Genomic DNA, 26,562 nt, shown 5'->3' on the forward strand with positions numbered 1-26,562 from the left:
ATGGTCAGTATAATTACTATACAATGGAGCCTCCCCTCTGCCCTTGTTCTTTATCAGCCATAACATTATGACCACTGACAAGTGAAGTGAACATCATTAATAATGTCCTTACATTTTCACCCATCAGCAGGTGACATATGTTCGGCATCTAGTGAGCATGTTATCCTTGAAGTTGATGTGTTGGTAGCATAAACTGTATAAAATATGGACATAGTATCCGTGATGTCACCCATTAGTTTCTGAAGTGCTGTTTTGGGGCCAATCGTTGATGGCAGCCATATTGCTGCTGATGATCGTTGTGACGTAAAGAGGTGGGCTTTGAGCCTCCTAGCCAACAGCTGCAGAGTTCCCGCCTGTCAATCAAGTCAGCTGTGCCTCTCATTGGAAGACTAGCAATCTAAATTTCTTTGAAATTGCAGCGCTAGAAAAAAATCACTGTACCCCCCCGTACAATGTGTGCCGATCAAGAAATGAGTTATCCAGACTACACTCGACTTTTGTACCAGGCTGTAAACATGTTTATTTCTGCTGTTAAGATCAGCTTTTTTGAATCAGTGTGTATGTGGTTTCTGGTACTTCCGGAGCCAGCCTCAAGCGGATCCTCGATGAACTGCAGTTTTGAGCACTTCTGCATTGGACTCATATTTTTGGACTGGAGGTTGCCGCTTGGTTGGAAGCAGTAAAAAGGGGTTAATAAGGATGTGAGCAACTTTGATACAGACCAAACTGTGATGGCGAGATGATTGGGTCAGAGCATCTCCAGAACTGCAGCTCCTTTGGGGTGTTCCTGGTCTGCAGTGGTCAGTACCTAAGAAAGTGGTCCAAGGAAGGAAAACCAGTGAACAAGCAATAGGGACACTGGCCATCAAGGCTCATTGATGTGGGAAGTGAAGACGAAGAAGATCTCCTAGATGGAACTGCTGGAAAACTTCATACACAGTGCAACACAGTTTGTTGTGTATGGGGCGAACTGTCCAAGGTACCCAGGTTAACCTTCACCACCAATAAAAGCTCCTTGATGGGTATGTGAGCATCAGAACTGGACCACAAAAAGCAATGAAAGATGGTGGCCCGGGGTAAGATGTCAGCATTCATCCTGGCCACAGTCTTTAAATCCCCAAGATCTCAATTGAATCAAGCATGTGGGGGATGTGCTGGACAACCAAGTCTGATCCATGAAGAATCCACCTCAACTTCCAAAGGAATTGAAGGATCTGCTGCTTACGGCTTGGAGCCAGATACCACAGCACAGCTTCAGATGTCTAATGGAGTCCATGTCTTATCAGGTCAGGACTGTTGTGGCCCTGACCTGACCGATTGTGGTAATGCCATAAATGGTCAGAACCTAAATATGCCAATAGCCCTAAATAGCACAAACTCTATGTAAATAAATGTAAATTGATAAAGAAAATATCCTTATATAAAACAACAAACAGCTACTATCAAAAGCTGTATTACAATCAGATATGACAGTTTTAGATAACAATGGAATAACAAAGTATCAATGAGAAGCTTTAGTGAGTTAGGTGAACATTCTGCCTTTAAATATTCCTTGATTTGATTGAAAAGCAGACACCACACTGAGTTATCTCTGTCTGTTTGCTCCTGCGTGTCAGTTTTACATTGTTTTTTATTTGTTGAAGAATGACCATCAATAGAGCCCTGCAGCCTGTATAAAATATCTTTAGTGTTAAAAAAAACAATGCAGCAGCAGTAGCAGCAGGATGAGAACTATGAATCATAAACAGGTGGAAAATCTGTTGTATTTTCAGATATAAACAGAAATAAGTAGGATGCCCCAGCAGAAAGTCTGTTTGTTCTATAGAGTCTATGCAGTTCATGCAAAATCAGCTTGGTTGCAATGTTTTAAATCTTAATGTGATAAAAATGAAACAGTTTTGTTTGGAGGACTTGAGATGAGAAAATCTATTTGCATCCTTGCAAAGTCATCTGTTGTATATGTGCCCAGTAAGTGTGCTGGCCTGAGGACAGAAATATTGGTCTGTCCTTTTTCCTTTACTTGAGAAATAAGATATATCAACACATATTAATCAGAATGCAATAATGGATGGGTTTCTAGAACTGGTATATTTTAGTACCAGTATGTGAAAGAGAAAGAACCATTAAGCTTCTGGACTCACAGTGCTCCTATCCATATTTTATGTTAAGTTTCAACCTTAAAGCAGGGCTATCAATAAGTGCAGGCTGACTGCCAAACAGCTGGATGTCTGCCAACCAGCCAACTAGTCACTTCATTACAGCCAACTAATTGTTTCTGTTATTGGTTGTAATACAATATGTTTTTTTTTTTTTAATGAAGCTGCATCTGACTCTACCCTGCACATTTTAGAAGATCTCTTCTCCACTTTAAATCAATACAAACATGAAAAATATGCCCATCTGTCTGTGTCAGCCACGGCCCTGAGTGTGTGAGCATGTGAGTGTGTGGGGGTGGGACTTTCAGTTTAGAGGAGACTACAGTGTTTAACAGATATTGGCAGAATAATTTAAGACAGGAAATAGTAGCAACTGCACAGTAAGCATTAAAAAGTTTCCCAAATACGCCACGCAGTCAAGCTTATTGAAAGAAAAAAAAATCAGTATATTCCATTAGTCTGGTTCAGTGATCAGGGGATGATTATTGTTACAGAATTATTTTCCTCTTCTTTATGTCTCGTCTCTTGTAGAATACTATCCTGGCATTTGTAGTTTACCGGTATATAAATATTGAGTAATGTAAAAGACAGCATAGCTGTTTACTGATTTAAACCATAGTGATTCTGTATTATTAATAAGAGTGATCAGTTGATTCCCTTTAGGATCTTTTATATGAGACAGCTGACACTTAATCATTTTGGGTCTGCAACTCTGTCCATGCCCTCACTTTCCCTCTCCCTCTCCCCCAGTCTCTCATAGGCTGACATATCACAGGGCACATTATAGACTAATACTTCCTGATGATTAAAAGGTTAAATCAAGGTCAACTTGAAGAGTTTGTATGCTACAGTCAGAATTTGCGAGGTCATTCACTCTGTCCGGGAGTGTATTGAAAAGACATAATTCCATTGAGTATCAACTTAGAATTAAGTTAATTCACATCTCAAATGTCTCTTTGCAACATTAACATTAAATGAATCGATATTATGGTGAAATCTCCAGTTACATATTTCATATTTGTCTTTTGTATGGTCTGTGATACTCTGGAATGTCTTTAGCTTGTTTTTTTGTTTTTTACAGGGGTTTAAATAGCAAACAGAAATATCTCAGGTTAGTGTTTACATGAAACCACTCAGTTTAGTGATGAGTGTGTTAAAAACAACAGACTGAATCTGGTTAGAATGGGTGCTTCATGCAGGAAGTACAGTAAACAGTAGTATTGGTTGCGGACTTAGCCTAATGGTTAAGTTGCGCGCCCATATGGTGGGCGGCCCGGGTTCAATTCAGGCCTGTGGCTCCTTTCCAGCATGTCATTCCCCCTCGCTCTCCCAGTTTCCTCCACTATCCACTGTCCTCTCTTCCATAAATAAACATGTAAAAGCCCCAAAAATATAACTTAAAGATTAGTATTGATAAGAGTAATTGTAGGTGTGTATATTGATAAGCAGTATCTGTATCAGTGTTGATACCTGTACTGACAAAATCCTAATGATACCAATCCTTCATTGCAATGAAATCTAACTAGAACTGCCCGATTTTCTTGTGACACCTCAAACAAAAATGCAATATTGCTATGCTATAGCATTGCTTATACGTTAAAATTCTTGCAGGCAAAATTAGTGCATTATTTAAAGACTGAACTCTTTTCTTATATTTTTTCAGATGGTCATTATTGGGAAAAAGCTTTGAGCATAAAATCAAATTCTCCTCATAAACGCACTTTTTTTTTGTCCTTTTCTTCCTCCACGTGTTTGATAAAGCGTGAGCTAAACGAGATAACGAGTTGACATTTTAATTCCAGCCTATCACTCCCATCTTGAAGTCCTGTTTCTGAGCAATACCACATCATTACACAGAAGAGCCATGCAGCCATTAGTATGCCAAACATTATCATTCCATTTAAAGAGCGTTGATTGTATTAACTATTCTGTGTAACAAAGCAGGAGCCAATATTAGGGAAATAATGAACTACATATTTTGAAAACTGTGATACAGAGGAACCATCTCAGTGAAGCTGATTACTCTTTACAACAAGAAAGATGTCCCACAGCACTGCATGAGATATAATGACAAGCTATGTGAGGTAACCCACAGATAGACAGAGAAAATAAACCCCTACCTTTTCCTCGACTATTTTTAATGTTCCTTATTCTCTCTCTTCTTAAGCTTGTAGTCACAAACCACGTTAATCCGTTCATTCTGCATCTATAAACTCACCTTTACTTTTTCATCTGAAATTTCCTCATAACATCTGATGATGTAATCTAACAAAAAAATCAAATCCAACTAGATACAGACTGACATTGGCATCATTATGTAACAAGAAGATGTTACAATGGGTCACCCTATAAACATGCAAAGCCTGCCCAAGTAATACCGGTTTGTAGAAAACTATGTATGTTGTTACCAAGATCATTTTAATATGCTGGTTGCTGGTATTACCTTGGACTTCCACCTGATCCGTGTGCGGTCTGGCTCCCTGCTCTCTTGTCCGTCAACACCCACTGGTTGTGTTTTCAGAACACAGCTAGAAGCAGGACCGCCAGACAGCTGGAGTCATGTGATCAAGGTTTTCCCTCAGTAATTACTGCATTAATGAATATCCGACTCCTCTCCTCATCCATGTTGTCTTTATTAGCCTAAAACCTCTGACCTGATGACTCCAAGCCTGGCTCCACTCATAATGACAGTTGGTTGTCGTAGTCAAATGAAAAACGATCTGGCAATAACATTGAGTGTTTTATTCTGAAAATTAACCAGATGTTTTAGTTTTGTTTTGGTGCCTGACTTCCCGTCCCGCTCGATCTGCTCTGTTGAGATATATGCGTCGTGCTCCGGCATCTGGCAAAAATAGGAGTCTCGAGTATCTGATCCGGGGCTCCAGCATGCTGGATCAGAGACGCAGCCGGATTGCAACGGAGGGGATCCAGTGGGAGTTACCACATTGACTAGAATAGATACCCTCAGATCCAGTGACGTGAAGGATTGGAGATGGGACACAGATCCAGTGGAATTTGGAAGAAATGTATTATTTTATATATATTAATTATTTTTGTTATTATTTTAATCATTATTATTTTAATCATTGTTTAATATATGTCTCTCCTTTAATTATTTATGTATTCATCTATTTATTTCTTGTATTCATCTGATCTTATTAATGCTATCTTATTTTTAACTTTTCTTTCCACTACTACTTATTTTATAAATGTTACTGTATTGATTTTATTTTATTTTTAAGTATTTTATTTACAATCATGCCTTTTATAATTTTATCATTGCTGTTGTTTTCTGTCTCTCTGTTATTCTATGAAGCACTTTGGGCTGCATGTTTTTATGTATGAAAGGTGCTTTATGAGTCAAGTCGAGTCCAGTCCAGTCCAGTCCAGTCTAGTCTAGTCTAGTCTAGTCTAGTCTAGTCTAGTCTAGTCTAGTCTAGTCTAGTCTAGTCTAGTCTAGTCTAGTCTAGTCTAGTCTAGTCCAGTCCAGTCCAGTCCAGTTCAGTTCAGTTCAGTTGAGAAATCGTCATGAAGAAGTTAATTTCTTAATAAACTTAATTTCACTACTTTCTTTTTTTCCTGAAACTAGGATAAGCCACCCAGCTTTTACAATCTTTCTATAATGGCCCCTACTAACCATTGAAAATGTCATCTCTTATCAATTGCTATTTTCCAACTACAGCTCCCATTGAACACTCAACCATATAACTGTCTTGAGACACTAATGCATGTCTTTCAGATGTTAAGTCGAACTACTTGAGCCCTTTCATTGCATTATACCCCTCTAGCTACTTGGGTCACTTTTCAAGTAGCTTATTTTCTAAGGTTGTAATACTTCCGTGTTCTTTTTTCTCTTGCATGTATTTTGTCTTCAATATGTCATGTCTTTCAGCTCATTTCCACAGTTATGTTTGCAGTCCCTCTTTGCACGTGTTGATATTTGTATCCACTTTACTGGTTGGGCTTTGCTTTGCTTTGCTTTGTGTGTGTTTTGGTAGTTGCACAGTTTATGGATTTGAGCGGATTTCTCTGAACTGAATATTTGTTTGTTCTTGAAGCATGCTTGTCCTTGGGGGCTGCTAAGATGCAGGCACGCTTCTGGTTGTCACCTCGATTGAAGGCATTAGTTCATCATGTTTGCACACAGGCTAGGCTGGTTTAGTGGGGCAGAGTATTTCTCAATGAAAAAACACTCAGATTAAAATGCAGCTGATCACACTGTACAGTATCTGCATCTGGCTGCACCTTGAATAACAGGCTCATCAGTCACATGGTGTCTGTATGATTGTTGCTGTATGTATTAGGCATATTCAGTGGCATATTTCCCTGATGTTTGTAACTGTTATAATCTTAAGCATTGATCTTGAGAAGGTGCAGTAGAGGGGTATAAACATATGTATTTCCTCTCACAAGCTTAGTACATCAACACTGGAACAGCCATCAACTGTTTTTCTCCATTATTTTAAGATTTCCTGCTGTACCTGCATGATGCTTATTCAGAAATTCTGAATGTTCATCTGATTTGAGGATTTTGTTTCTCTCCTCAAAGAATAGCATTTTAGCCACACTGTTTTGATGCTAACAGAAACTTACAGTTTTACCTTACCTTGTGGTCTATGGTATCAACAAGCAGAAGCAAAATATGCCGGAACTCTTTTCTGCGGATTGGTTTGACCTGACGTGTGATCAGTTTGCTTTTGGCATTGCTCATGTTAGGAAAAAAAAGAAGAAAAGGCTTCGCACATAATTTTCAAAGGACAGGTTGGTAGAAGAGAAGTGAGCAAACTGAGACTTTTGGGAATGCTTAAGATGGAAAAAGTTCTAAAAAAAATTGCGGGGTAGATAGTTTTTTGAAAAAAATTTTTTTGAAAAAGTTTTTTTTGAAAAAGTTTTTTTTGAAAAAGTTTTTTTTGAAAAAGTTTTTTGAAAAAGTTTTGAAAAAGTTTATTACTAGTTTTTGAAGTTATTAAGTTCCTACTTTATACATTTGATTTATTTATAAACCTCTGTTATTGTTTATTCAAATTGTTTAATTTACAATTTCTTTCTTGATTGCTTGTTTCCAATATTAAAGGCTCATTCAATTCAATTCAATTTGCTTCATTGGCATGAATAAAGACATGTTGCCAAAGCACATAAAATTCATACACATACATTACATATATATTCATTACATATTATATTCATTACATATATATTCATAACATATTATATTTATTACATATTTTATATGCATTAAAACAATTGTCTCACCCATACAGCATATCTCAATGTCCTCACTTGATGTTGTATGCTCATAAAACCCTCACCTAAAATCAAATATTATAGGATGGTGCGTCACTCAGGCTGTGACAGGCAGACACATATTTAGTAGCCAGAGGAGCTGCTGACCCTTCCCCCAGGAGAACTGACTGAGTTTGTTACTATTTTAGTAATTTCCCTGTAGTGGGAATCTCTTGCCTTCTATCTTGTTGATTTGCCGACACCTGATATTGTGCGATGACTGGCAGCCACACCCTTTTTAAGTTGTTCTGCCTGTCTTTTCAAAATGTTTGCCAGATGAAGGTCTAGAACGAAAACGTTGCAATTAAAAAAATGTATATGCAAGTTGGACAGTGCAAGATTCTTGCAACTCATTGCTCAGGTTAGTGAAAGTTATTCGGGGTTGTCAAGGGGTTTTGATGAATCAGAATCAAGCATCTGACACAACCGTAAGAGCAGTAAGAAAAAAAGGGTAGTAATAATTTTTATCTCCTTTGTGGCATTATAGAACGTTGTCTTGAGTCTCTGGGCCGGGAATTTATTTTCAAAATGTGGCAGGATTGTGACTTTTTTTGAAATAAATGCTGATGCCTTCATGTGTCGTATAGAAGCAAACCAGCGCCTCAGGAAGAGTATTGACTATTTCAATGTTGTTATTTGCAATGCTTGTCACTGCTGCCACCAGGTCAGTGCCCAACGGCAGTAGACAGCAGAACCATGTCCTTAAAAGAAATACTGAAAATTATTGCACAAACTTGCATGACCTTTGACAAAGACATTCATGATGCTCAGAGGCTGAATCCCAATTTCTAAAGGGTTTTTGGTGAAAGCGCATCAAACCCCTGATATGAAAGCAATCTAAAGTGCATGCAATATAAACCTCATTGTATGCCTCAGCATAGTCTTTAAAGGGGTTTCTTTTTAGGAGACCATCACTTTGGTCAGCGTTTACAGCTAAAAGATAATGATGAAATGTTTCCCAAGAGTCTAATTGACTGACGGCCAAAATGAAAGCAGTCCTTCCTTTAAGCACTGTTAAAGAAGATGTGTTAATCACTCCTGTTTAAAGAGAGTAGATGAAGGGTATGTTTCCCACAAGGCTAATGCATCTCATTTAGCAGAATGGCAGTTTTATGGGAGCCTGACAATACCGTGGTGAGAGGAGAGTCTCTGCAGCAACACAGTCAACAAACGCCATGGGTGAGCCAGCGGTATGTGATTTAAGATAACTCCAGCCTAAATTTTACCACAGCGGTTGTTTTCAACCTCTGTTTCCAAAACACATCCACAATTTTTCCTCAAACTGCAAAAATGTCTTTAGGCTTGTCCCTGCCCAGAAAGAAGGGCTCATGGTTTTATCAGTTTTGTCATATGAACACTTCAAAACGCTCCTAATGTGTCCTTAAGATCAAATTTGTGCAAATTACTCCAGTCAGTCCACAGCATAACGGGTGTCATTTCACTGATTTACTATTTGATGGAAATAACACAAATACTTAAAGAGGCTTTTAAATCTACAGGAGATAAAATCTAGGGCACTGCAATGTTGTATTATTTTTCCTCTTAAGTTTCTCTGTAAAAAGGGAGGCAAGCCCTTCACATCAATCTCAAAGAGCTTTTACCACTGATTGAGGTTTGTTTCTCACAAAAGCAGAATGTGTCAAAATAATGAAAAATCTGTCATCATTTTGGTATTCAAAGTACTGAATGAGAAATCAATTATACATTCAGGGTTAGGTATACATCAATCAAAATGTATTGTGTATTTCAGCCTTGTGGAAACATAAACCTGCTAGATTCTGTATATGGAGTGAGTTCCACTAATATGTGTCAGGCTTACAGCTATAACATCACTTGGCTCGAAATCAGAATGAAACCACAGGAAGCAACTATAAGAAAGGTGTTGCAAGACAATGTAACATGTATGGAAATGCCATGTAACAGTTCATAAACAATATGACATGCCAGCTTAACATTTATGCAAAGTAATAATCATAATGTATTCAAATGGCCGCTCGTGCAGGGTGCAATGAATCTAGTGTTACTAATAGAGAAATACAACTCACAGACAAAAACAAAACAACTGCAGGTATTAAATGATGGGGATGTAAGATTAAAGATCAGAGCGACCCTGGATCAGTAAAAATGTCATATGAACCAAGTGATTACCCGGTTTTAAAGTTGTGATCCGATTTACTGAGGTTTTGCTGTGTTTGTCTTTAATACTGTGCTCAGTGTCTTCAATCTTGTGAAACTTGGACGTTAAACTTTTACCTTTAACAAGAGTTACGTTAACTTGGTGGCTAGTCAGGTAGTAGGGATGGGCATTTCAAGCCAAAACACTATTCGATAATCATTGGCAACTGTTAGATGACCATTTGAAAATCGCTATTGTTTTCCTCTTCTTTTGCTATCTAATAAATAATAATAATAATAATAATAATAATACTTCATTTATAAAGCACTTTTCAATACAAGTAACAAAGTGCTTTACAGTGGGCAATACAAACAAGAAGAAGTGCATAGCAAAATGAAGCAATAAAACAAAAATGAAACAAAAGCTTAAAAACATACAAACTTATGAAACAGACCCTTAAAATCTGAGCTAAAATTAAATAAAATCACACAATAAAAGCTTTGCAGTAAAAATGTGTCTTGAGTAATGAAATAAAACACAGGACTGACTCTGCAAGTCTGATCTTCTCTGGCAGGCTGTTCTAGAGTGTAGGAGCCCTGACTGAAAAAGCCCTGTCCCCTTTGGTTTTCAGTCGGGTCTTTGGAACAGCTAACAGAGCACTGCCAGAGGATCTCAGACTGCGACCAGGTTTGTAGGGGGATAAAAGCTCAGAGATATATAGAGGGACCTAATAACAGAACCTATGCTATGATGCTAGCATTAGCAAGCAGCAGCACAAGAAGCCCCCTATATCAAACATGTTTTCCAGTCATAACTTAAAATGAGTTAACATGAGTTTATGGTTATCACAACATCTATAGCTATGTAATAACGTAGGTTGTTGTTTGGTGTGATGGCTTTGAGACACTGTTTATGCGTTAAAATCAGACTGTATGAAACATCGATGAGGTCTAAGTGATGTCACCCATTGGTTTCTGAAGTAAGGTTTTAACCCTTCTGTTACCCTCAGATTTACGAACATCTTTTCTCCTTGGGGTCAATTTGACCCCAGCAATTTAAAACTCTAGAAACTGATTGTTACCCAGGTTTATATGTCAGGTACTTTATGTTTCTTTGTTGGCTAGCTAAATAGCCATTTAAATAAAATATATTTCAACCATAAACACAATTTAAAGCATTTAGAATTACTTTATTTGTGAAACAGAACATCAAACTGCTGCGAGTTTGTCATGCGCTCGTCTGCCCTGCCTTGTTTCTATGTTATCAAAACGGATGACACAGGACACATCATTGAATGTCTTTAGAGACATGGTGGCTGGAAATATTAAATCTCAATCTAAAGGTTGGCAGTTCGATCCCAACTCCTGCAGTCCCATTCGGAAGTGTTCTTGGTTATAGTGACCTCAATATCATCCAAAACAACTGTGTGTAAAATGTTGATATTTCTTATGTTATATACAGCTAAAACAGTAATTTGGAACATATCAACATTTTAATTTTATGTTTTCCCAATTGTCCACATTAAATTAGGAAAAGTCATGAAATATGAAGCCAAAAAATGATGTTAGTCATTAATTTAGAGACGTTAAACATTGAATGGGGTCCAATTGACCCCAAGGACAATAGGAGGGTTAAAGCCTGTCAATAAGATCATAGCCATCAGCAAACAAATCAGATCTTAAAAAGGAGATATGCACACCCCTATTTAATAGTAACAAAGGTTCGAAAGGTACCAAAGTTCATTTGTAGTAGCACATCTGTAGCATTGGAAATAAAAAGCTTTTTTTTTTTTGGCTTTTATCAACTATTCATGCTGGGGAGAGGATTGTTGCTTTGAGCTCTGAGGGTTTAAGACTTGTATAAAATTCTGACAGAAGTTTCTGATTAACAGATGTGCCTCACTGCTTTGAACGCCTCGATGTCCTTGAAGGCAACAAACTCAAATTGTGTCACAATCGTTCATTTACGAAGATAAAGCCAGGACAGTGACACACCAAAGTGACGCAAGTGACACTGGTTTATTAAATGAAGGGTAATCAGTAAAGCTAGGTCAGTCTAATTTGAGAAGCCTACCTCTTGCTTTTATGTTTTTTTCATCACTTTTACTCTGTTATTCATGCATCTGCAAAATAAACAGTTTTATTGAAAATAGTCATTTGACATTATTTTTGATTATATAAATTCACTTTTCAAAGAATCAAGTAGTGACGAAAGGTCAAATTACTCTTGCTTTATCTTTAAAGTGCTTTTACTAACAGAAGTAAATAACTATTTAAACACCAATAACTGTGGTGAAAAATACAAAGGATGTTTGCCTTTAATTGCTGCAGAAACATCAAATCAAAATCTCCAGTAGTCATGTAACTCAAAGACAGCATTGTGAACTTGGATCAGAAAATCTAGGGTTTAAAAGTTCTTGAGAGAAGCTTTTTGAAAACTATCTCTGACACATGCCCTCTCTGTGACCTTTTCTCATGGCAGCCAGAGTATAACCGGGCGTGTAGAGAGGTTATCAAGAAGCATCTACTTGTAAGACAGCAGAGACCGTCTTCACTCATCTATAATGAAATAGAGTGCAGCAGCAAATATTACATTTTACGAACTCACAAACTTGTACCAATACTTTTTTGTGATGAGTTATTGCAAGAGTAGTCAGTTTTCTACTGAATACTTGATTAAACATCTCATTGTCTCAATTATACTATAGGAACAGGAAGCATTTAGGTTTGTCAAGGTCTGCCATAAATCGGAAGTGATCATTTCTATCAACCTACAAAAACCTTGTGGATCTATCAATGCTCTTAACACCTGCAGAGCCCATGTTCATATGAGAAAGATGTCATTCTGTCACCGTTATCAGCACTTCCAGACTGTAGCGTTATTCATTCACTGTACTGATAAACCTGAGGATGACACAGTTTTATATGATTGACTCACCACTTCTCATTCAATGTCTACATTTCTGCTCAGTGGGAAAGGAGTACGTATAGTATCATTAAATTTATATTCAGTGCTGACATCTCTGGTTCCAGTCAAAATTCTCTTTGACACCTCAGTGGGAAAGCATTTGATAGAATAGCTTTGACCTGATGTGAGGTGAAGCACTTTAAAGGGGGTGTTATAGACTGCTTCGTACAGAAAAATGTATATACCAGTCTCTACGCCTGAGATGTACACAAACAGGTGGAGTTCCTACTATGGTCAAGGTTCTCAAAAGAGCCAAGAGTTTCAATAAGAGCAGTGGGCCTTTGACATTAGGTTACATTGTAGAGATAGACCGATGTGGTTTTTTTTCAGGGCTGATACCGATTATTAGTAGTCAAGGAGGCCGTCAACCGATATTTGGAGCCGATATTCATTTGCAGTAAAAGGGGAAATCTTGGCGTCAAAATTTTGAATAATACAAACTCCAACACTTAACTTCATTCAAATGCCTTTAAGCATGTGTTTATTAAACAGCTTTTCAGATTTGCAACATGTTAAAGGTTGTTATTTTTATCTTAGACAATAGACATCTTTGTTTTAAAATTCGAACTAAAAGTGCAGGGAGCTCCCAGGCTCAGCAGCATGTCTTATAAAGTTAAATGAAAACTTAAACATATAAATTGCTCCCTAAAGCTTTCTGCAGTAAATAAAGTCAAAATGTCAATATAACTGAAATGTTAATCTTTCACTTATCTTTGTTTTCTGGGGGTATTTCAGGTTTTTTTGAAGTGGGGTTGTATGAGTTTTAAATCCCTAGTAATTGTAGGGGCCACAACAGATGCTGCTCAGCTCATCCCCTGTAATGAGAAACTGCAGGAGAAATGGAACACAAGCTAGGCTACAGTTTCTGCAGACAATTCTGCCACGTGATTTAGTGAATTTTGAGCCAAAATAACTCGGTTTTAAATCGATCTCTTATCGGCGGTCAGATTTTTAAAAAAGGCCGACGCTGATATGCGTCAAAATGCCAAATATCGGCCCGGCCGATAATCGGTCTATCCCTATCACATTGGAATGCTTTGGCTCTAATATATGTGCTGTTATTTCTCCATCAAAGTAAAACAGACTGGCCAGATTTTGACCCATCAAAAGATGCAAAACTAAATTCTCAAAATACCTATCTTCAAAGAGCTACTGAAATTTGGATTTCAGCAAAGCCTCCTTTGTATGAAGCTTATGAGAGTGCTGAAATCCTGTGTGCACCCTCAAACTTCATGTAGTAGTAGGAAACACTGAGTGTATGCTAATCAAACTATCCCCATTTGAAGTGCATCCTGACTCTTGTACAGCTTTAATCCATGACGGCATGTTCTGAACATTATCTAATAATTGGCATATTCCCTTGGCGAAAATGGGTCTGCAATCTCTCTCCCTTCCATGACAGTGTAATGGATTGCTTTGCACATAACCACATAGCTTTGAACTTATCTTCATTCCCCACCCCCCACCCCTACTTAATTCTTGGTTGCCTCCCACATCTGTATAGAAATGTGCTACGACACATTATTTCATCCCTTCCATTATTGCTTCAGGGCCTGTACAGTAATGTAAAAGATTAATTTCATGGTGTGCTATTTACATGATGTTTACCCTGAAATAACACGGTAAAAGGGGATCATTATAACATAAATTGTAAGATGCCCCTTACTATGTATGGGGTTTATTTTATTTCAGAAAACCCCTTGTGTTTTAGTCATTACGTTGCAATTTAGGGCTTATATACCTTGTGGCAAGTAATCAAACATTTTCACGGTGACCTAGCACACACTCAGGATACAAACACAATCGTGGCTCGCGGGCGGGGTGAGGGAAGACATGTGCTCCCTTGATCTCTTAATCTCACACACTGGGCTGCACTACATGCCAGCAGATGGGCAATTCTGCACACTGGGTTTTTCAGGTCGGTGGGGAAACGGAAGACACAGCAGGTTACACAGAACAGTGTTTTGGGGGCAGCAAGAGGTAAACATCAGCCTTTTTGCCTGCTTAGTAAACTAACACCTCCAAGCATCAACATTGCAATCAGCAGGTCTCAAACACAGGCTATCGAGGCAGGCACCACCACAGGCTCTTTTCAATTGGGAGTATTTTTTCCCTCTTGATTATTTTTCCTCTCATCCTCAGAAGTTTTTAAGCATAACAAACGGTAAATACAAAAAATAGAGTTATAAATCCACCCTGAACTAGAATTACAGCTTGCAGTTATAAACTGAGAGTGTAACTGTGGCTGGGACAGCAGTGGAGGGAAATACAAATCCATAAAGAGTATCATAAATGAAGAGAAAACATGAAAGCAATTGAACATTTCTCAAAAAGGTGATGCACACTATTTTTACATAAGCAATCTTGGCTGGGAATCAGATGATACCTTGTTGATCTGGTTACTTTGATGGCTCTTTGAATGATGGTGTTATGTGCTGAATGATTCTCTTTGAGTCCAATGAGTGTGAATGATTCTTATGTTGATTGAGCAACTAGCTGATGGTAATAATCTGTCACTATGTGAATTAAGGCTGGCACACATTACAGGATTTAGAGACCACACACTTGATGATAACAAAAGACAGATCGCACAAGATCGCTCTCTCTCTTCTGATCTTATAGTGTGTGGTGTGCACTACGGAGCACACCACACTCTAACCGATTCTTCAGCAGAGTATCAGGTTCTTCACGCTCAATATTCCAAATCTTGTTTAGTAAAACGTGACTTCGGTGTAAACAAACATGGTGGACGGAATTTTGGTCCAACTCTTCTCTTTGTCTGTCCTGTTGTGGTAGGTTTTTGACAAACGTTATATAAACATTCATGCTGTTGCCACAAATCAACCAGTTGATCTTCAATTTCGGAGGTCCAAGAGACTTTTGTTTTCAGCGGCGCTATGTTTTTGTTTGTTTTTACTTCCTCTTCCGTCAGTCAGCTGAGTCAGCTCGCGTCTTGATAGGCTTTTGCTCCGGTACACGTGCCATTACACACTGTGCTTGCTCAGCTCCTCTCGGAGCATCCCACAAACTACAGGATTTCTAGTCACAAATATTAAACATGTTCATTATTTAAGATCTCTCCTTCTGAGGCCTTCCGAGCGGCTCCAACCGGACAAAATCACTCTTAACACACCCCACACCACAGGAAAATCAGACACAATGTTGTTTGCAAACATCAGACAATCTGGCCTTTGCTGGCTTTGATTGTAAGGGGGAGACCGGGACAAAAATCTGCCCGATTATCCTGTAGTGTGTACCCGCCTTTAGACAACTTCTCTTGAATCTTGAATCATTTCCACAGTCCAGACAGTATGACACTGTGCTAAGGCAACTAAAAGCGTTTGGTCAGGGACTTGGAAAGACCATGGCAATAGCTAAATCTTGATTACATCAATGCTTCACTGAAAACAATTTACAAGATGAAGACAGGTAGCAGAAGTTTCTACAGCTTGTTTGATGCAAATTTAGTATATTTCCTAAACAGTGATTTTGGAGGTGCTGATATAAATATTTAGATATATCCTGTGAATTATGACGAGAGCATTACGAGTGTCACTATATGAAAAATTAAAATGCAAGATCATGAAAACAAGTCCAGTTTTCATTCATACTAAGAACCATGTTCAGTTTTTGGTAACACCTGTGCCCTCCAACTATCACAACTGAAAACATCTTTTGTGAATAAACACCTTTAATTAGTGTCCTTATGATATCAAGTGCTAATGAATTATAACTTGTATCAGCCAGTTCACATTAAACTAAAAATAGATGAAACAGTATGATGCAGAACAACCACCTCACCCTGTCTACTAGCTTATTGCATCCCCCAAGTAAATTTAATGGAGCTCTCAACCAGCCAGATCTGGTACATCCTAATAACTCATTTGAGGATTTATCGACCCGAATGTCACCTGTATGTCAGTACACTGATCCTGGATTGGCCGGCTAATCCGCCTGGTGTGTACCATACGTGATAAAAAGAAGTCCAAATCAACCTGGAGGGACTGAAGGAGCCCAAAAGAAATCAGTTAGCCCCAGATAAGGCCTCTCCTCCCTGTACCCACTTAGAGCATTCCTGCCTCTCTCGACACATAACCTCCCCTTGCCTCTAAATCAACCACGAGGCCTTTTATTAATAGCCTGTCAGTGGAGTTAACATTTATTTCATGTGTATTCATCTGAGCAGGTTTTACAAATGGCCTAGTGCTTGTGAACCTGCTCTTGAAAAATTAGCCTTGTTTTTTAGCCCTCTACTCATGAATTTCAATGACTAAGTGAAGGCACGGCTATGTGTCTACCTAGATGCTGTTTGCAGCCTGGGGGTAAAAAATGGAGAACTGCTATATTTAGATTGCTCAGAAATATCTCAGCGTGTGGTAGTTTGTTAAAAGTGAGAGGGAATATCATATTAGGTTGAGGCTGTCGTGATGGTAGTCAACGGCTGAGGAGAAAAGAATGTACTGAGAAAATGCAGAAGAACACCAATTAGAGGTGATGCCCTGTGAGAAACAAGGATACTTAAAATTATTCGTCTAATTCCACTGACAAACACATCATTTTAGAATCTCGTAAACTCTTTTGTGATATCAGTGAATATGATGCTGTTTATAATGCTTTTTGTATTGAACTTGACATTAACACCCCTATTTTAAACCGTCCTGTTCCACAGGAAATCAAAACACACTCAAGTGAGGCAGAGACATTACTCGCTGTCAGATGTTGACGTGACCACAATACCGGAAATCTGAAGTGTAAGAGGGAAGTCACAAAGGAGCACTGGTGCCACTATAGAAGATGTTATCAAAAGTTATCTCCTGAAAATCTCTCTAAACATAGGAGAAACAGACAGCGCCTCTCAACAGAATATATGGTGGCCCATTATTTCATTTTGTGAATACCAAGTGTTCTCCCAGCATTGGCAGCTACAGAGAGGAACCTGCTGTGCTGACACAAATTGATTACTGGGCAGAGCAGACAATCTATTTCTTGCTCTAAACTGATAGCAAAGACCGACAGGATGAGAAAGGTCGGATGTACGCAGACAACAGACAAAGAGAAAGAGAGGGGGGGGGGGGGGATAATAGGATGGGAAAAATGTAGAGGGAAGAGCAGGTTTGCAAAGTTTTGCAGGAACTTCCCATTTTCAAAGACAAACATGCCAATGGGAGTGTTTTGCATTGCAGATCCATTCTGTGATAGTGCTGTGCCTGACAGTGTTTCAATCATAAACACGTTACCTACCTTTTCTGTTTATGGAACAGCTGGCAGCTAGAAACAAACTCCATGTTCTAACTTCAGGGAACAAAGCCTTTTTTACTTATTTGTTGGGACGATTATCTTGAAGTGGGTACCATGATTTTGACGTTTTATAGGGTGGGATAAGGAAGTTGGAATCAGCATTTCCAATATCCTCAATATTTGAGCTTCATTACGGTTGTCAAGAAACCGATGGGGAACATTACCAAGACTGTGTCCATGCTTTATTCAGGCTATGGTGGAGCTGAATCACTCTTAATGGTGCCTTAGTATAATCAATACAGAGAGGAAACAGGATTTTAAATTATTGAAAATAAACCAATGTTCATATAAGCTGTGTAATGCAGAGTGTTAACAGTATGCCAACATAAAAGGCCAACTGTGCAGCTTGAAATCTTTTGCTTCTAATCAAGATTAAACATAATGTTTAGGGCCATATGGCATTTAGTTTTGACAAGGGATTTAGAAACAATTTTCAAAGACTTAGAAAATGCACATTTAAAACGGGGGATCACATATGGTTCCTGAAGACATGCAACACACTGGCGTACCTTAATATTAAGTCTTGATATCCAAGTTCTTGACATGCAGCTTGTGTTTAGTCGGGAATCCGTTGTAATCGCATTATACGCTCTTTAAAAATTAGCACAATCAAGTCTGTGGGTTTTGGGCGGGATGGCGGGTCGGGTCTCCTTTCTTTTCTCTCAAGTAATGTACATTTTAAAAAGATCTGTAGCCTCAGCTGTGTGATTTGTGACTGTGTTAAAAAGATGAAAAGCATTCATATTTTTTGCGTTACCCTTTTTCCTTGAGCCCCTTCTTGCTCATTTAAAAACAGGGATCACACACTGCAAATAATTCAGCACTTGCCAATATTTTAATTATTAGATTGAGACATGTTAGATGAATTACATTGTTTTTAGAGTTATTTACTTGTTTTTAATCTTTGTATGTCTGGTTGAATCTTAAACTGATAATGAATACGTCATTTTTGTCTCAATAAGTCCGGAATCTTAAATTGAGTGAAGCTCCATCGGTTGTCTCATCTAAAGTCTCATCAAAATAAAACTTGTTTCAAGATTGAGTAACAACTTCAAGTTGCTTGATTTAAAAATAACACATAATAACACTTAAATTGCCCCCCGGGGACAAATAAAGTTTTTTTAATTGAACCGAATCGAATTGAATTGAATTGAATTGAATTGAATTGAATAAGGCATCTATTCAAGACAATTCAGCTTGTATCTTATTGATTGCTCATTTTTCTGCGGTGCAAAATGGTAATGTCTGTCGATGTAAATAAATTTGTTTGATGTCAATGCAAAAGCAGCCCCTCTATGGCTTACAGGGTTTTGTTTCGATTGGCGAAAGCAAGCCACTATAGACGGTTTTAATTGTCTTAAAGTATGCATCAAACCTGAGCCACTGTTAATAGTGTTCTTGATGTTGTATGTTGTTAAGCCTGACGTTTATTAAAGGTTGCCAGTAATCGAGCTTGCTGTTGTGGTTTCTGTAGAAACATTTAAAGCTGGGGTTGGTAGTCAGATTTCAATACACTTTTTGTCATACTGGTTAAAATGATCTTTATGTCCTGATGGCAATCAATACATAATATGTTTTTAAACAAGAGTGAAAAAAAGATGCTATCTACAGCCGGAGTAAACCTGGGAAAACACCAACCAATCACGTTTTTTTGGGTGCCAAAATTTTAAACCATTCAAATCCCGTCCTGCCGTTCTGCCCGCGTCCTGTGCGTACATTTCCCCGGCTTGTACTCCTCGTCCCCGTCTCCTGCCTCTGCTTCCCCTGACTCTACTGACTGCCCCTCTCGCTTGACCTCTGGCCTGTCCCCTCTGACTCGATGAGGTGCTTTGCTCAGGACTGTAGTCTGGATCAGAGTCTAATAAGCTCTCACCTCGGGGGCTCTGACAAGCAGAAGAATGAATGACGTTCAGTAAGTCTTACAGAAATATATATGTATTGCAGCGTCCGTCCGGATGCTGTAGGGATGACGAGCCGATTTGTGAACACGATGAGTTTTACTAACCAGTCACTGTCGGCCGTGATCACGCCAACCAACAAAGCAACAATCAATGTTTGAATTAATGAAAAACTTCTCCTCTTGTCTCTCTCTGCCTTCACTAACTGTCAACACTGTAGGAATTAGAACATCTGCACTGAACACGAAACGGGCGTCGTTTTGGAGGAGCTCCGAGGGAGGGGGGGAGGGGTTAGACAGAGTCATGAGGAAAAAATGCATTCAAATTCATGCTAGTTTCCCGAGACTACCAACCCCAGCTTTCAGAGGTATATTCTAAGAATACAAACTGGTTTAAAGATTTTAGTTTTAGTTTTAAGATGGTTTAGGGTTTATTTTAAGATGAGCCAGCTTATATCAAGAAACAGCATAATCATAGTTTTCTAACAGTGAGTCATTTTTAACTTAAATTGGTGTTGTCTTCTCCCCGGCCCTTAATTTGTTCAAATTACGTATACAAAACAAATAAGAGATTTTCTTTGCTTATATTCAGTATATTTCACTTATAACTGTGCTGTAGGAAGTTTGCTTTCAATTAGTTTGAGCTATAAATTAGCATATTCTACTTATTTCAACCCTTTTTAATACTTTTCAGAGCCTGCTTATTTCTAGATTTAACAATCTCATTTTAAGATTTCTCGTCAAGTAAAATTAACTTGCTGCACAGACAGATAATTTCACAAGTTTTAAGAAATGTTCACCTTGAGTTAAGTTTTTTCATCCTCTATTTAAGCTACCCTTTTTTGCAGTGCATATTGTTCCTGAACATGCAACACATTGGCCTACCTAAATATTAAGTCAAACTCCAAGTAAATGTTAAACTTCGGGTATAGTGGATTCTTTGCTATTTCGTTCAAGTGATAATCCCAGTCACATCATTGGCCTTGCTTGTTCTGGTGACACTGATACAATCCATCTCTCACTGAATTGCATTGGAAATACATTTATGAACACTCATCATAAAACCTGAGCAGTATTCTGTCCAGGTTGCAATTTATGACTTGTATGGACTCTATATCCCTGAAGCATAAGCTACTATAAAGCAGATGTGCATCATAAAGGTTGGTATATGTTAAATAACCAAGGTCATGGTATATACTGAAGTCTGTAGCTTTTGCTGACCTTAGAAGAAAACTTGCAATGGAGATGAGACACTAAATGTTTGCACAAGAATCAAGCCGTATTAACCCAGCAATATACCTTTGACATCATCGTCAAACACAATTATTTAATTAACTTCGCAAGGGAATTAAAATGTCTTCAATGCATCACTTCCTAGCTTTCGGAGCCAACTGTCTTTCGGAGCTACCCAGAGAGCACTAATCTCTGCTCTCCATTCTTTATGAATATGACGGTACAGGTAAAGCTGCAGAGCCAATACATTTGTCCTTCAGTACATGACACCTTAGCCTTACTAATGAGCCATTTAACAGCACAGTGAAGGGAACAGCAGTTAAACGAAAGGCCCCTTGTGGATTTGGGAAGAGCGTGTCAAGACTGGAGGAGACAGTAATACTTCACATTGACAGGAGGAAGAATGAATAATGAGTGGTTTTGCAGCTGTTTCAATGTAAGGCTAATCTCTCAACATTTCCTCCTGCCCCATCTGTCCCGAGAGGGGAAGAGCTACTTGCACAACCCACTGCAAACTTAAGTAAAAGTTATATCAATGAGGACTCATGATGTGTTACATGTAGGGCTGGGCGATAATTCAATAACGATAATTATTATCATTTTTCTCAATATAAACATCAATAAACATAACCAAACTCTCTCATTGGTGCAGACTGCCATGAAGGTCATAGGGAAGACTGGCAACCCTTCCCTACAGGCCATTTATGAGCAGTCTGTTCTTGGGCAGGCTCAGAGAATACTTGTAGATCCGTTGCACATCCTTTACTCTGAGTATGAACTTTTACTGTCTGGAAGACGCTACAGAGTCCCCAAGTGTTAATTGAATCGTTTTAAAAACTCCCTTGTGCCGATCTCTATCAGAATTTTAAATAGTAAATAGCCTGTTACTGTTGGGACAGTGTTATGGTGCTCTCTCTTTAAGATTATGCTGTGTGTTGTATGAATATGTACTATTTATTGTATTTTTTCATATTTATTTATGTGTTCTTGTGTCATTGTGGTGATTTTTGAAGGAGCAGGTAACATGTGCAGCACTGGTGTCAAAGACAAATTTCCCTACGGGGACAATAAAGTACATCGTATCGTAAATGTTCAATAATAATGTGATATATTTAAACCTTTAATTACAGTTGCCTTATACACTAGTTGTTATCCAAAATTAAAGAAAAAATAGAATCCACAAACAAAAACTTTACTAAAATCTCATCTTACACAAAAGACCCGTTTCCTGAAATCACTGTCAAAAATAAGGGATTCATGATGCCTATCAGAAACCAGACACAAGCCAACAAACCATTTGGTTTCTTTAACTTTCACTCGGGGCAAAAATCTGCCTTGAAATTTAAATGATATAATGATTGATATTTAGCATGATAATTACTGATATTGACTAATGTGAAAAATGTTATCGTGAAAACATCTTTTTCAATATCCACCAGCTCTAGCTACATGTTCTGCTAACTTACTGTTATGAGGCAAAAAGAAACAGGATAACTTTACATGCATGGCTGGAAAACCAACAGATGTTTGGAACAACGATGATACAATACAGTGTCTTAATTCATTTGCAAGTATACAGTCCCTGACAAAAGTCTAGTCACTTAGCGAAGTTGTAGGAACAACAAATAACAACTTTAATTGTAGTTGATCAATTGGAATCAGAAATGGCTCATATGAAAGGCAAAGTCCTCAATTTATTTATTTTTTTACCAAAATAAAGTTTTTTTTATCATTCATTGAGTTTTTTCATTTAATTAGGACAGAAAGGTCAGATTTTGCTTGGACAAGACTCTTGTCACATACAAAAATAATGTAGAAATTAAACATATACTTTACTTTGTATACAAAAACATGCTACAATAACATCAGAACATAAAGTCATGGGGCCTTGAAAAAAATAATGAATATCCTGTACTACTCCCATGAGCTTGGAGGACTGCATCCAATTGTCTCGGCAATGACTCAAATAACTTATTGACTGGAATGGCAAAGAAAGCAGTCTTGCAGGACTCCCAGAGTTCATCAAGACTCTTAGGTTTCATCCTCCAAACCTCCTTCTTCATCTTACCCCAGACATGCTAAATAATGTTCATGTCTGGTGACTGTGCAGGCCAATCATGGAGCACCTTGACCTTCTTCGATTTCAGGAACCTCAATGCGGAGGCTGCAGTGTGAGAAGGAGCACCATCCTGCTGCAGAATTTGCCCTCTCTTGTGGTTTGGAATGTAATGGGCAGCAAGAATTTCTTGATATTTCAGGCTGTTGATGTTGCCATCCACTCTGCAGTTCTCTCACACAACCCATAATGGATGTAGCCCAAAACCAGGATTTTTTCTGAGTATTTTCTGGGTGAATCTTGGGTCCATGCGGGTTTCCAACAGGTCTTCTGCAGTATTTGGGATGATCGGGATGCAGTTCAGGCGATGATTCATCTAAAAACCACCCTTCTGCCACTTTTCCACTATATCCTTATGTGACAAGACTTTTGTCAAGCAGTGTACTCGACATATTAACTCTGGACATGTTGTAACCCCTGAAGCACATTTCTACCTCCTACCTTAAGTATTCTTAATTTCATTCTACTTCATTTCTTCAAGACACACCTAGAGCTTTACTTCTTGTGCTTCTCTGCATTAAAGCTAATGATTATTCATGAGCATGAGTAGGCAGTACTCCCCGATGGGACTCCAGTCTGTGATCAACAGAAACTCTCTGTTAGTCATTGTCAGTGTGAGCCGGGAGCTCAGGAGACATCGTTAGGTTTCCATTACAACACAACGCTTGCATTTAGACTCCAAAAGACTTGTCTCCAAAGAGCCGAAGCATATGGAGAACAAACAGAAGAAAGCTACCTCTGGAATGCAACAGATGGCTGTCGCAGATGTTGAAAGTCAGTTATCATTTCTTCTCTGACAAATTCATGCAGTAACCTCAGTATAACAAGTTTGAATAGGAAAAAAACCAAACAAATTCCATCATAAATATTTCCCTTTGGCTACTAAACTCATCAGTGATGGAGTGCTCTATTTACGGTGCAAACTACATCTATGAAAAGTTATGAGAACATTTTGTGCTACTTTTCAACTTGACTGATTTTAAACATTTTTAGTGATCTCTGCTTTGAAAGAGCACCCGGCTAAAGTGCAAGGTTAAAGTGCAGTAAAGATGTGAGACCAAACATTCTTTCATTATCCTTTCTATCAGAATTTTGCAAAAGACACTCATTCTATATACCAATACTTTTCTTTTTCCTAGCATCATTTAACAGCTTAACCCTCCTGTTATGTTTGTTTCTCTGGAACAGCAATAATGTTCCTGGGTCAGTTTGACCCGGGGCATATTCAATTATCCAAAAGTGTCAGAACCCCAAAAAAACCCAATACACTTTTTTTAATCTAATTTTTAAGTCCATTACTAACCATTTAAATCAAGATTTGGTCCATTGGTGTTCTTTAATTCTCACAGATCATGGTTCAATGAGGACAAATCCCTAAAAATAAATACAATAGTTTTACATGACATAGATTTTTGTTTATTTTATTCTAAATTTTGATTTTTTTTTGTAAGAAGTGATGTTGATAAATTAACAACTCCTCTTCAGTCACATGCTGCCCAGATTTTTATGCTGCATTTAGCTGTTTTGAAGGCATATATTGCCTGAAATAGACTTTAAAAAGGGTCAATTTGACCCGCAACATAACAGGAGGGTTAAAATAAACCATAATACGCAGAGTGTTTTACTCATGTATGTAAACCAAATCTGTCTGCTAATGGTATCAAATCTAATTTCTCTTAAAGTGACCAGTACATGATGGAGAAATTCTGTTCACCATTCTATGTCAGATCTAAGCTCTGGTTTAACCTTCTGGAAAACCTACCATCATGGCCCATTCATTACCCACAATCCATTGTTTTATCTGCATATGCTTCTCGTCCCCTTTATCCACCGCAGTCTCACAAGAGGCAGACAAAATTAAGGACCACTGTCAGTCAGCTGTGAATAATACATTAGCTATCATGGCATCCCCTAACCACTAGTAATTTATGTAGTACTCCCTTTTGAGAGCCAGACATTGAAAAAAATGCAGAAAGAAAGACAGCCTGAAAAGAAATTAAGCAAGAAGGAGGCTTGGCAGCGGGGAAACTGACAGCCCGGCATGCAAATGTGCCCATCTATCTTAGTGGAGAGCACTGAGTGTGCTTTATCTCATCTAGAAGGAGCAGTTCATCTCAGCTCGACAGCCATTTGGATGCACCAGACTTAAAAAGCGGGACTCCAAATTGGATCGCAAATGTGCATCTGGGCAAATGTTCGGGTGTGTTCACCTCAGATAGCCTCTTTTGCTCTTACAACACGTTACGTTAGTGGTGACCTGAACCTGAGCTGCAGATCAAAGCGGCTTCAGTTAAGGTCACATGACCCCATTTACTTCAGCAGAGTGTATTTCAAGACCTAGCGTGTGTATGTGTGGGTTTGTAAGTGAGTGGAAAATAAGTGCTTTCTTGCTAACATGTGAGCTTGTCACGATGATTGAAATGACGTACAAAAATATGCTTGAAATATGCAGCCTTGGCTTGTTTTCACAGGTTTGTCATTAGCCATGAAAACTATTCTTAAACTCACCTTTTAGCTGTTAAATACAAACAGGTATTCAAGGCATATGCACACACAGATGGACTTGCTCATGTGTATAAATAAACCCGCTCACGATATGCAAATTTAAACACAGAAGAGTTTACGTGAAGGCACTGAGCTGCTTGGGATATTTCACATCGCTTTACCTGCTGTTTTTGGTGCTTTGCCTGAGATATGTCACAAGTAAACATGCCAGTTATTCAAACTTCTTAATACAGATGCTTTCACCGACTGTATTGGAAAAAAAATCTACTAAGTTCTGCATTTTTCTAAAGGTAAGAGCACATATTTGGCATTGAGGCAGCTACTAGCAGTAATTGATAGGCCTCTTGGAACACCTGTTGAAGTGCCTCCACATTGCTTTGCTCAGTCTACATGTATGCACACATTTGAATGCAACAGCAGTTATTCATCCAATATTTCTCAGCACAAGGGGTGGGAATCGAAAAAACGGATCCCACTTAGAACCGGTTCCAATTGATCAATGTCATCGGAATTGTACACCTCAAATGTCTCCATTCACGTCACGTCGTGGTACGTTGCATTACATCACACACTCTGCGACGCAGAACTCCTTCAACCACGAGAAAACATGGAGAGGAAGAAGCGGTCTAAAGCGTGGCTCCACTTTAAAATACATCCGCGATGACCCCGGAGGAAAAGCCTTTTTCTTCTACAAATTCAAAGTGCTTTCATCCAGGCTCGAAGGGCCACGTCCGAACTCACGCGACCGAGAATGAGGTCAACCTATTGTTCAGTATGTTCAAGTTGAATATGTTCATGTTCAGTCTTGTTCAGACATAATTTTGGAAAAAATAAAAACGGTTTCTTTTGGTGCGGTAGACTGTGTAGAACTATTTTTCCCCCCTCAAAAAAATACTCGTTGGAAGAAACGATAAGGAATTGGATTGATAAGCAGAATCAACAATGGCATTGACATTGATAAAATCTTATCAATTCCCACCCCTACTCAGCA

The 26,562-nt window shown here is 38.4% G+C and overlaps 1 protein-coding gene across 3 annotated transcripts in view; it reads right to left on the reverse strand.

The window, feature by feature from the left end:
- The window catches only part of inpp4b (inositol polyphosphate-4-phosphatase type II B), a 341,040-nt gene that overhangs the window by 290,601 nt on the left and 23,877 nt on the right, over window positions 1–26,562 (reverse strand). The window lies entirely within an intron of this gene.

The sequence above is a fragment of the Notolabrus celidotus genome, chromosome 7 (assembly GCF_009762535.1).
Source record: "Notolabrus celidotus isolate fNotCel1 chromosome 7, fNotCel1.pri, whole genome shotgun sequence".
Taxonomy (NCBI): domain Eukaryota; kingdom Metazoa; phylum Chordata; class Actinopteri; order Labriformes; family Labridae; genus Notolabrus; species Notolabrus celidotus.